The sequence below is a fragment of the Dendrobates tinctorius genome, unplaced genomic scaffold (genome assembly GCF_039654945.1).
Source record: "Dendrobates tinctorius isolate UK_male_01 unplaced genomic scaffold, ASM3965494v1 ptg000211l, whole genome shotgun sequence".
Classification (NCBI taxonomy): domain Eukaryota; kingdom Metazoa; phylum Chordata; class Amphibia; order Anura; family Dendrobatidae; genus Dendrobates; species Dendrobates tinctorius.
The window spans coordinates 14698343-14710452 of record NW_027361878.1 but is presented as its reverse complement, the minus strand read 5'-3'; positions in this window follow the sequence as shown (position 1 = coordinate 14710452).

The following is a 12110-nucleotide window of genomic DNA, read 5'->3' as shown; positions in this document are numbered from 1 at the left end:
TCATAATGGTTGACTATGGGATGGAGGATTTGTGATGGGTATATGGACACTGGACTATGGGATGGAGGACATGTATGACGGGTATATGGGCACGGGACTTTGGGATGGAGGATGTGTGATGGGTATATGGGCACTGGACTATGGGATGGAGGATATGTATGACGGGTATATGGGCAAGGCACTATGGGATGGAGGATGTGTGATGGGTATATGGGCAAGGGACTATGGGATGGAGGATGTGTGATGGGTATATGGGCACGGGACTATGGGATGGAGGATATGTATGATGGGTATATGGCAGAAGAAAAAATCCGGCACTCTCTAATAGGGCAAAAAGAATCACCTTTTATTCTTACAAAAAGGGAATCCAAAAGGTTTATTATACTGTAACGTTTCGGTCTCAAATAAGACCTTCTTCAGACCTTATAAACCTCAAGAAATACCCCGTGTGTCCCCTTTGATATTAAACCAGTGATGCCACCTGTAACAGGCACATTGTATTCTGTGTGATACTGACTGCTGAGCTGTGTATCTAATCCTATTCTGTGTGATACTGACTGCTGAGCTGTGTATCTATTCCTATCCTGTGTGATACTGACTGCTGAGCTGTGTATCTAATCCTATCCTGTGTGATGCTGACTGCAGAGCCATGTATCTATTTCTATCCTGTGTGATAACGACTGCTGAGCCATGTATCTATTTCTATCCTGTGTGATAACGACTGCTGAGCTGCGTATCTAATCCTATCCTGTGTGATACTGACTGCTGAGCTGTGTATCTAATACTATTCTGTGTGATACTGTGTGCTGAGCCGTGTATCTAATCCTATCCTTTGTGATACTGTCTGCTGAGCTGTGTATCTAATCCTATCCTGTGTGATGCTGACTGCTGAGCCATGTATCTAATCCTATCCTGTGTGATACTGTCTGCTGAGCCATGTATCTATTCCTATCCTGTGTGATAATGACTGCTGAGCTGCGTATCTAATCCTATCCTGTGTGATACTGTCTGCTGAGCTGTGTATCTAATCCTATCCTGTGTGATACTGTCTGCTGAGCTGTGTATCTAATCCTATGTGATACTGTCTGCTGAGCTGTGTATCTAATCCTATCCTGTGTGATACTGACTGCTGAGCTGTGTATCTAATCCTATCCTGTGTGATACTGACTGCTGAGCTGTGTATCTAATCCTATCCTGTGTGATACTGACTGCTGAGCCATGTGTCTAATCCTCTCCTGTGTGATACTGACTGCTGAGCCGTGTATCTAATCCTATCCTGTGTGATACTGACTGCTGAGCTGTGTATCTAATCCTCTCCTGTGTGATACTGACTGCTGAGCCGTGTATCTAATCCTCTCCTGTGCGATACTGACTGCTGAGCTGTGTATCTAATCCTATCCTGGTGTGATACTGGGCTCCCCCTGCAGTCTGTGTCAGAGGGTGGTCTGTGTTGGCACAGTAATAAATTGTGTTATTTCCAGCTTTACAGAAGGACGATAACACCATAGAAATGATAAGAACAATAGGCCTCAGTTACCACAACTGTCTAGAAAGAAAACTGTTGCTGATAGCAACCAATCACAGCTCATTTTTCATCTTTTAAACAGCTCTAGGACAGCGTGGCGAGTTTTGAGTGGCGACTTTTGTGTTTGGACTTTTATGTGGCGAGGTTGGTGTATGTGTGGTGAAATGTGTGCTGAGGGTGGTATATGCGGTGAAGCACGTGGTAGTGTGTGGCGCATTTTGTGTGTGTTCATATCCCCGTGTGTGGTGAGTATCCCATGTCAGGGCCCCACCTTACCAACTGTACGGTATATACTCTTTGGCGCCATCGCTCTCATTCTTTAAGTCCCCCTTGTTCACATCTGGCAGCTGTCAATTTGCCTCCAACACTTTTCCTTTCACTTTTTCCCCATTATGTAGATAGGGGCAAAATTGTTTGGTGAATTGGGACGCGAGGGGTTAAAATTTCACCTCACAACATAGCCTATGACGCTCTCGGGGTCCAGACGTGTGACTGTGCCAAATTTTGTGGCTGTAGCTGCGACGGTGCGAATGCCAATCCCGGACATACACACATACACACACACATACATACACACATTGCACTTTATATATTAGATATACAGAATTCTGCTCATTATATAGGCAATATTGCTACTGATGTATACTTGTTTTTTTTATATATACGGTAAATTAACAAATATATATATACACACACACAGCTCCGGCAAAAATTAAAAGACCACTTTCAAATGTTCAGTTTGTCTGATTTTTCTCTTTATCGGTATATTTTTGAGTAAAATGTAAATTGTTCTTTTAGTCTACAAACTACTGACATCATGTCTCCGAATTTCCAAGCAATACATTTTGTATTTTTTTTCTGACAAAGAAAAATGGTCAAAATGAAAAACAAACAGTGCTTTCAGACCTCAAATAATGCAAAGAAAACAAGTTCATAATCATTTAGACACAACAATACTAATGTTTTAACTCAGGAAGAGTTCAGAATTCAATATTTTGCGGAATAACCATGATTTTTCAATCACAGCTTTCATGCGTCTTGGCTGCTTGCCACCAGTCTTTCACACTGCTTCTGGCGCATAAATGTAAGCAGTTCTTCTTTGTTTGATGGCTTGTGACTATCCATCGTCCTCTTGATTACATTCCAGAGGTTTTCAGTGGGGTTCAGGTCTGGAGAATGGGCTGGCCATGACAGGGATTTGATGTGGTGGTCTCTTAATTTTTGCCAGAGCTGTATATACACACACACGCACCACAGTGTCACCTATATAACGTATATACACATCAGTAGCAGTATCGCCTATATAATGTACATAGACTGCTGTACATACATTATATAGGTGATACAGTGATTATACACGGCAGTATCACTTATATATTGTATATACAGCAGTCTACTTGTACATTATATAGATGCAACTGCTGTATATACATCAAAAGTTTTCATCTTGGGACTCACCCAAGTCTGTGAGATGGGGGGGGAGGAAGAGATAAGGCGGGTCCTGTCCAACGTCGGCTGTGAAGAGGAAAGGATCCTGCTGGAATTAGGGAGTGTTCTCTGACACTGGTACAGGCAGGCCAGCGTCAGACACAGATGGAGGTGCCCTCTATGCCCCGTAGTGGCGGCCTTTTCAAATCTCTAACTTGGCACTGTGTGTGCACGCAATCTCCTGCTTGCCCGCGCTGCAGCCCTGATCGCGCACTGATGCAGCCGCAGAATGCTGTAGATAAGCCCCTGATGTCAGTGCCGACAGCTCATAGTCGAAAAAAGGGGTGACAGATTTCCTTTAATAAATTAGGCTCATCTCATCCTGTGCGTGAACTCAAAGTAATCAAAACTGTATGTAAATTATAGTGAATTTGTTGCTTCTTCGCCTTACACTAAGTGGCACATGCTTTTTTTGCTTCTGTTTTTTTTCCAACGCTCTCCTGACTCCAGAGTCCAGATCTGCTCTGATATTAACATCAGCACAAACACTGCACCCCCACCAGGAGCTTTATGGCCAAGCAGCTGTATGCAGCCTTACATCACCAAGCGCAATGCTAAACGTCGGATGGAGTGGTGTAAAGCAGCCACCACTTTACTCTGGAGCAGTACCGGATCGCACTTCTCTATCTGCCATCTGAAGGAAAATTTTGAGGTTGGTGGGCACCAAGACGTTACCTGCCTAGCTACACTGTGATCGCTGTCCAATTTGGTGGAGGAGGGATAATTGTATGGGATTGGACTGGGCCTCTTTGTTCCAGTGAAGGTAAATCTTAATGCTTCAGCACAAAACATTTTCGACAATTGTAGCATCAACTGTGTGAGAACAGTTTGGGAAAGACCCCTTTGTGTTCCCCAGTGCATTAACAAGACCCATAAAGACATAGTTGGGGGAGTTTGGGGTGCAAAACCAGGACTGTTTGTAACACAGGTGGCCAACTCCATATTAATACCCATGGATTTATAATGTGGTATCATCAAAACTCCTGCAGGGGGTAATGTGTAGGTGTCCCAATTCTTCAGTCTAGATGTAGGGAATGGACTATGTCTAGTAGGTTTATGTCTGTATATATTTTTCGTCTCTACAGCATGGCATAGACTGTTATGCTGGCCAGACACATTACATAGCTTATATGTACAGCGTTAACTCCCGACCCTCCTTATCTACATGACATGAGTTAGACAATGTGTTCCGAATAGGGAAAGAGAAGCATGCCGCTGCTGATCTCCGATAACAGGGATTGTCTTACAAACAGGCAATCAATGCATGTGTTGTGACTGTCGAACAACATGCAGGCGCGGGGACTTGAACATATTTTTCGAGCACGCCGAAGACACTCGGTTAGCACCCGAGCATGCTCAGATAACACCTTATCCCAGCACGTTCTCTCATCACTAGATAATATTTAAATAAAAACCTTTGTAAATTACCCATTATACCATTATACTATATGTAGTATCTGCTGCTCCACGGTGCAGCCATAACTACAATGAGTTGCAAGTCAGCAGAACCACGACTAGTTTCCATAATCTATGCATGTTTATGTGACGAGGTCTAGGAGTACAGATTTTCATACCGACATTCCACTTTCTCAACCTCTGACCATCACCACTTCCTCAGTGACAGTAATGTTACAACAGAAGGGCGGATTTACTCATTAAAACATCTCTGTAAACATTTACATTAACACCTGCTGATGTGAAACTCATTGTGGATCTATATACAGAAGGACAATTACTGTGTGATTGCTTTCTCCCCTCTTTGAAGATAAGTGTCTCTGGCTTCGTCTTAAGGCCCTTTTACATTTAGCGATGCACCAGCGATCCGACCAGCGATCCGACCCGGTCAGGATCGCTGGTGCATCGCTGAATGGTCGCTAGTGAGCTGCCACACAGGCAGACCTCACAGCGATGCAGCAGCGACGCAGCGCACGATACTCACCTTTCACACACAGCGATCCTGGCGTCCTCCCGCCCGCCTCCACGCGTCGCTCGTCGGCGCCAGCAGGAAGCCCAGCAGGAAGCTGACGACAAGAAATGGAGCCGGACGTTCTCGCGCGATCAGCGATAGTCAGCGGGGGGAGCCGGTCGGAGGTAAGTATCACACATAGCGATATTGCTATGTGTAAAACCCCCTTTAGGGCCCCGTTACACACATCAATATCCCAGCGATCCCACCGACGATCCGACATGGATGGGATCGCTGGGACAAAGCTGATCGCTGGTGAGCTGTCACATAGACAGCCCCTCCAGCGATCAGGACCAGCGAGCAAGCTGGTTTCCAATGTAAACAGTGGGTATCTAAGAGCCGCATGGCTCCTAGATACCCGCTGTTTACATTGGAAACCAGCGTGTGGCGTCGCTGATCGTTGCTCTCCCGCTGCCACACACAGCGATGCGCGCTGGCCAGCGGGAGACCAACGATCAAAAAACGGCCCAGGACGATGGAGCGCGATCAGCGACACCCGGCAGGGGGGCCAGTCGCCGATCCATGTCACACACAGCGATGTCGCTGGCGATATCGCTGTGTGTGACGGGGCCTTTATACATGGAGTTTCTCAATCATAAATGATGTTGTGCAGGCAGGAAAAGCAACCACAGATCAGATATGTATTGTTTAAAGGGAACCTGTCACCGGGTTTTCCCCATATAATGTACAATCATCACCATTAGGGTCTTATTTACAGCATAGTGGAATGATGTAAAAAAATCCCCAGTCTCCTCTGCAGATTGCAAAAAATAGCTTTTATTAAACTCACAGACGACGCGGTCCGGTCCAATGGGCGTCTCTGGTCTTAATCCGGTGCCTTCTCTGTTTTTGTGATCACCGTCCTCCTTCCCTGCTTCGTGAGGCTGACGCGTCCTACGTCATCCACACAGCGTCCTCCACCGTGCTCCTGAGCAGGCACACTTCTCTTTGTGCTGCTGAGGGCAGAGGAAAGTACTGTAATGTGCATGTGCCAGAAGAAAACAAGACCTGGAAGTAAAGCCGCCGCATGCACTTTATATTGCTTTGCTGCGCACTCAGCAGGACAGAGAGAAGTGCGCCTTCACAGGAGCACGGTGGAGGACACTGTGGATGACATAGGACACATCATCCACACGAAATAAGGAAGGGGGACGACAAGCGTAAGAAGAGAGGAGGCGCTGGATCAAGACCAGAGACGCCCATCAAACCACACCACCCCATAAGTGAGTATAATAAAAGCTATATTTTGGGCTCTTCAGACTGGATTGGGGACTTTTGCACAGAATTCCAGTATGCTGTCAAAAAGGCCCTAATGGTGGAGGCCGTACTGTGCTTACAATTGTGATTTTGCAGAGTACAGGACACGGAGGGCACCATCAAAAATATATTAGACTAAATATACCGGGGATCCAACTACAGTATGTCTTTAATTAAATCCATTTAACCAAAGAGCAGAAGAGACATACACACAAGCAGGGATCACCCAACAAAAATAGCAATTTTTATTTCACGGGACATACAAAAACACCAAACAGGTTTAAAAACACTTAACATGTACAAAAGGTTACCACAGGCAACAAATGTAAATGAGAGCAGCACAAACCTTGTACCATGCATATAAGGTGTACCAATGTCTGAATATAATGAATAAACACGTCCATACAAATAGACTTACAAAGGATAAATATACAGCTCAATATAAGCAGGAAGAGATATAAGGTCCCTGATAAAGACCGAAATAGACCAAAATATAATAAGGATTGGCAGCAAATACCTAAGGGTATATTAGCCAATGCTCAAAAGAGGATATATCTACCACTTAGAACAAAAAGCATGAGAGGGATTTAAACAAATATCCACAAGTGTGTGCACCCATATCATACTTTACCAACCCAAGCCGTAATTACACAGGACATGCTCACATAACATAAGTACTCATAAAGGATGCATGAGTGTGGGGGGACAAGGAGCCACTCCCATATCCCGACGCGTATCATCACCGTCGTGACTTCATCATGGGTGGAAGGATATGGTGAGACTTGTGAGGCCCCTTAATAGATAGTCAGCAACGATTTGGATTTCTGGATCACGGAGTGAACTACTTATACGATGGACTACTTGCTAGAGATGGGGTGCACCTTACGAAGACTGGAAAGCAGGTATTTGGAAGTCGCCTTGATACACTTGTAAGGAGAGCTTTAAACTAGAACAACATGGGAAGGGAAGCAAAAGACCAGAAAAAGCCATACACCTGACAAATGCTATTGAGAACTCTGCTATTAGAAGTGGAAAGGAAGAACAAAGACGAAAGAATCTAATTAATAAAAATATTGGAGAAAGAGAAACCAATCACAAACTAAAATGTTTCTATACTAATGCACAAAGCATGGGCAACAAACAAGGAGAATTGGAACTACTAACACAGGAAAAGAAATATGATGTCATTGGAATCACTGAAACTTGGTGGGACAATACACATGATTGGAATACAAGACTAGAAGGATACAACTTATTTGCAAGAAACAGACTTGATAAACGAGGAGGAGGTGTTGCATTGTATGTTAGAAATGCATATATCTGCACAGAGATTGAAGCTTCAGAGACTGGGAGTTCTGTGGAAACTGTTTGGGTAAGAATACAAGGACAGAACAATGGAAAGGACACCATTGTAGGCATTTACTACAGGCCGCCTGTGCAAGCTGAAGATATGGATGAACTCTTTATGCATCAAATGGCCAAGTTCTCCAAAAAATATGACATAGTTGTCATGGGAGATTTCAACTATCCAGACATTTGTTGGGAATCTCTCTCAGGCAAAACTAACAGGTCAAGGAAATTCTTATCCTCTCTTGCTGACAACTTTATCTTCCAAAAGGTAAGGGAGAAAACAAGGGGAACTGCTACCTTGGATCTAATCCTTATAAACAGGGAGGAAATGGTTGAGGAGGTAAAAGAGGCTGGGACCCTAGGAGGTAGCGACCATGCTATTTTAGTATTTTGGATTACTAGAGGTGGAAGACCTGTGAAGACTCAGACATCAAGGTTAGATTTCAGAAAGGCAGATTTTAAGGGATTCAGAAAGAGAATTGGAGGGATCCAATGGCTGGATATCCTTAAAGACAAAAATGTCCAGGAAGGATGGGAAATCTTGAAAAATTAAATTCTCAAAGCACAGTTGTTAACAATTCCGAAAAGAGGGAAGAATAGGAAGCATTTAAGGAAACCAGGATGGATGAACACAGAACTTAAGCACATGCTAAAAAGAAAAAAATGTTTATAAAATGGAAAGAGGGAGGCATATCTAAAGAAGAATATAATGCTGTCTGCAGAACCTGCAGGGCACAAATCAGATTACTAAAGCTGAAAATGAATTGAGGCTTGCAAGAGATGTCAAAAGCAATAATAAAGGATTTTTGGGATATGTCAAAAGTAAAAGAAAAGTCAAAGATGCTATAGGATTTTTACAGGATGAAAATGATGAAATGGTAAGACAGGATGTTGAGAAGGCTGAACTTTTAAATTCCTATTTTGCATCTGTTTTCTCTCAGAAAGGAAATGTAACATCAACTGTTATTCACTGTCCTATTAAGGGAATGGAAGAATCCAGGATATCTACAAACAGAAAGATAGTGAGGAAACACTTAGCTAACCTAAATGAATTCAAGTCTCCAGGTCCAGATGAATTACACCCCAGAGTACTGAAGGAGATAGCAGAAGAAATTTTTGAACCCCTCTCCATAATCTTTGAAAATTCTTGGAGAACAGGAGAAGTGCCAGAAGACTGGAGAAGAGCAAATGTTGTTCCTATCTTCAAAAAGGGGAAGAAGGTGGACCCAGGCAACTATAGGCCGGTGAGTCTGACTTCTATACTAGGAAAGATCTTTGAACAAATTATTAAACAACATGTATGTCAATACCTGGATAAGAATGAAGTGATTAAAAAGAGTCAGCATGGGTTTGTAACTAATAAGTCATGTCAGACTAACTTAATTTCCTTCTATGACGGTATCACTGATTGGGTGGATCAAGGAAATGCTGTAGATATAGTATATCTTGACTTCAGCAAAGCATTTGACAAAGTCTCTCATACAATCCTTATTGAAAAAATGACTAAGTATGGAATGGACAAGGCAACTGTTAGGTGGATTCATAACTGGCTTAGTGATCGGACCCAAAGAGTGGTCGTAAATGGCTGCACATCCAGTTGGAAGAATGTCTCAAGTGGGGTACCACAGGGCTCTGTCCTGGGACCTGTATTGTTCAACATCTTTATCAACGATTTAGATGAAGGAATTGAGGGTAAACTGATTAAATTTGCTGATGACACATAGCTAGGAGGGATAGCTAATACTAGAGAAGAGAGAGAGAGGATTCAAAAGGATTTAAATAAACTGGAGAAGTGGGCAGCAACTAACAGAATGGTTTTTAACAGGGAGAAATGCAAAGTACTACATCTGGGCAATAAAAATGAAAAAAGCATATATAGAATGGGAGGAATAGGGCTAAGTGACAGCACATGTGAAAAAGACTTGGGTATACTAATAGATCACAGACTGAATATGAGTCAACAGTGTGATGCAGCAGCAAAATAGGCAAATGCAATTCTAGGATGTATTAACAGAAGCATACAGTCTAGATCACGTGAAGTCATTATTTCCCTCTACTCCTCTTTGGTCAGACCTCATCTGGAATATTGTGTCCAGATTTGGGCACCACATTTTAAAAAAGACATCAACAAACTGGAGCAAGTTCAGAAAAGAGCGACCAGAATGGTGACCAGTCTGCAAACCCTGTCTTATGAGGAAAGGTTGCAGGATTTGGGAATGTTTAGTTTGCAAAAGAGAAGACTGAGAGGAGACTTAATAGCTGTCTACAAATATCTAAAGGGCAGTCACATTGTAGAAGGATCAACTTTATTCTCATTTGCACAAGGAAAGACTAGAAGCAATGGGATGAAACAGAATGGGAGGAGACACAGATTAGATATTAGAAAAAACTTTTTGACAGTTAGTGATCAATGAGTGGAACAGGCTGCCACGAGAAGTGGTGAGTTCTCCTTCAATGGAAGTCTTCAAACAGAGGCTGGACAGACATCTGACTGGGATGATTTAGCGAATCCTGCTTTGAGCAGGGGGTTGGACCAGATGGCCCAGGAGGTTCCTTCCAACTCTACGATTCTATGATTCTACGATTCTATGATTCTAATTATTGAATCACAACAGCTGAAGCACTATGGGTGGGAGACACCCTTACCTAATTCCTAAATAGCACAACCCCATCTTCAATGGGTAATTATAGTTACCACCACATAGATGTCAAATTTGGTTAAATAGAGCTTGTTTGGATAAATATAGTCGACATGTCACTATACAATATCTGCATCTCAGAAGGTTGAGTACATTGACCCATACAGGATCAACCGGTTGGGTCAATACATGAGTACTAGTATAAGCTATATAGGCTGAATTCAAGAAAAGCAAAATATTCAATAGGCAATGTTACTCCCCAATAGCATAATAGAGTTGTAAGTAGGACATAAGTAAGTTAGGGGGTCACTAGAGATTGACTATAGAAAGACTGTATTTGGTGCCAAACCAACTCAATAGAAGCCACATGAATTAGTAAATCAACCTGTACTGATAAACCTTGAATAAATCAAGGTAACCAAACAAGGATGCCAGTCACACAGTAAAGGCTCCGTTACACATAACAATGTCCCAGCGATCCCACCAATGATCCGACATGGAAGGGATCGCTGGGACATAGTTAGACAGCCCCTCCAGCGATCAGGACCAGCGTGTACGCCGGTTTCCAAGGTAAACAGCGGGTATCCAAGAGCCGCGGCTCCTGGATACCCGATGTTTACATTAGAAATCAGCTCTCTGATCGCTGGTCTCTTGCTGCCACATGCAGCGATGCTTGCTGGCCAGCGGGAGACCAGCGATCAAAAAATGGCCCAGGACAGTACTGCACGATCAGCGATACCCGGCAGGGGAGCCGGTCGCTGATCCCCGTCACACACAGCGAGATCGCTGGCGAGATCGCTGTGGCGTCACAAAATCAGCGATCTCGCTAGCGAGATCGCTGTGTGTGACGGGGCCTTTAGTGTGATGCAATGTGTCTGACTGCAGCCCATTAATGACACCCTTATATTAACAGGCAGGCAGCCAGCACTATAGTATGCAACACACAGGGACAGACGCCTGTTATGAATGGGTCACCGAGGAGGATGGCAGGAACAGGCTAAGCCACAACTACTGATATACTAAAAAAAACCTGAGATCACACGATCTCACCCCCGCTAGATCAGCACTCTGGTATAAACTGGCAGCAAGCAAAGAGCTACTAACAGGGGACTGAACAAGCTGCCACATATGAAGCAGGGCCCAGCGCTGCCCCCAGCAGGGAGTACGCTGAACCCTAGCAGCAAAACAGAAAGCAAAAACAAAACACAACCAGATTAGATGCAAAGGAATAGCAAAAGAATACTTAGCTGAACCATGCAGATCAGGCAGGGGACAAAAGAGCTCCAAATGCACACTGAGGAAATCACCAGCAAACTCCAAGAGCAGCCAGCTCAATTATATGCTCCCAGTCAGTAATCCCAGGTTTCCAATTATCTTCGTCAGGTGGAGAACTTCCATCCATCTGGTAAGCTCCACTGCTCTCAGCAACCACCAGAGGGAGCTTCGGCTCAGAACTCCAAGCAAGAGAATTCACAAGAGATGCCCTAATAGACCAAGCCAACAAAAAAAGGCCTAGCTGCATCCTGCAAAAATGATATGATAAAAAGTGCAAAAAATGAATGCATATGATAAATACATTAAATGAGGTTTTGGTTAATATTTGGGCCAAAATAGATAAGCTCGCAACCCACGTCAAGGGTCCCCATACTTGCGAGTCCTAACACTAATTCAAAAACAGCTAACATAGAAAAATTTAAAAAAATCACTTACCATAAGATACGGCCTTCCCAAAACCCTGTCTGATGACAAATGCACATCTAGCAGGATTCAGCAGGCTCCACAAGTAGAAGCAAGGGCAGCACAGGTGCAAACTACTGATAAAAATGGCCACCCCACACCTATCAGACTATGTAGGGGTTGGCTGTTAATATAAGGGCTTCATTAA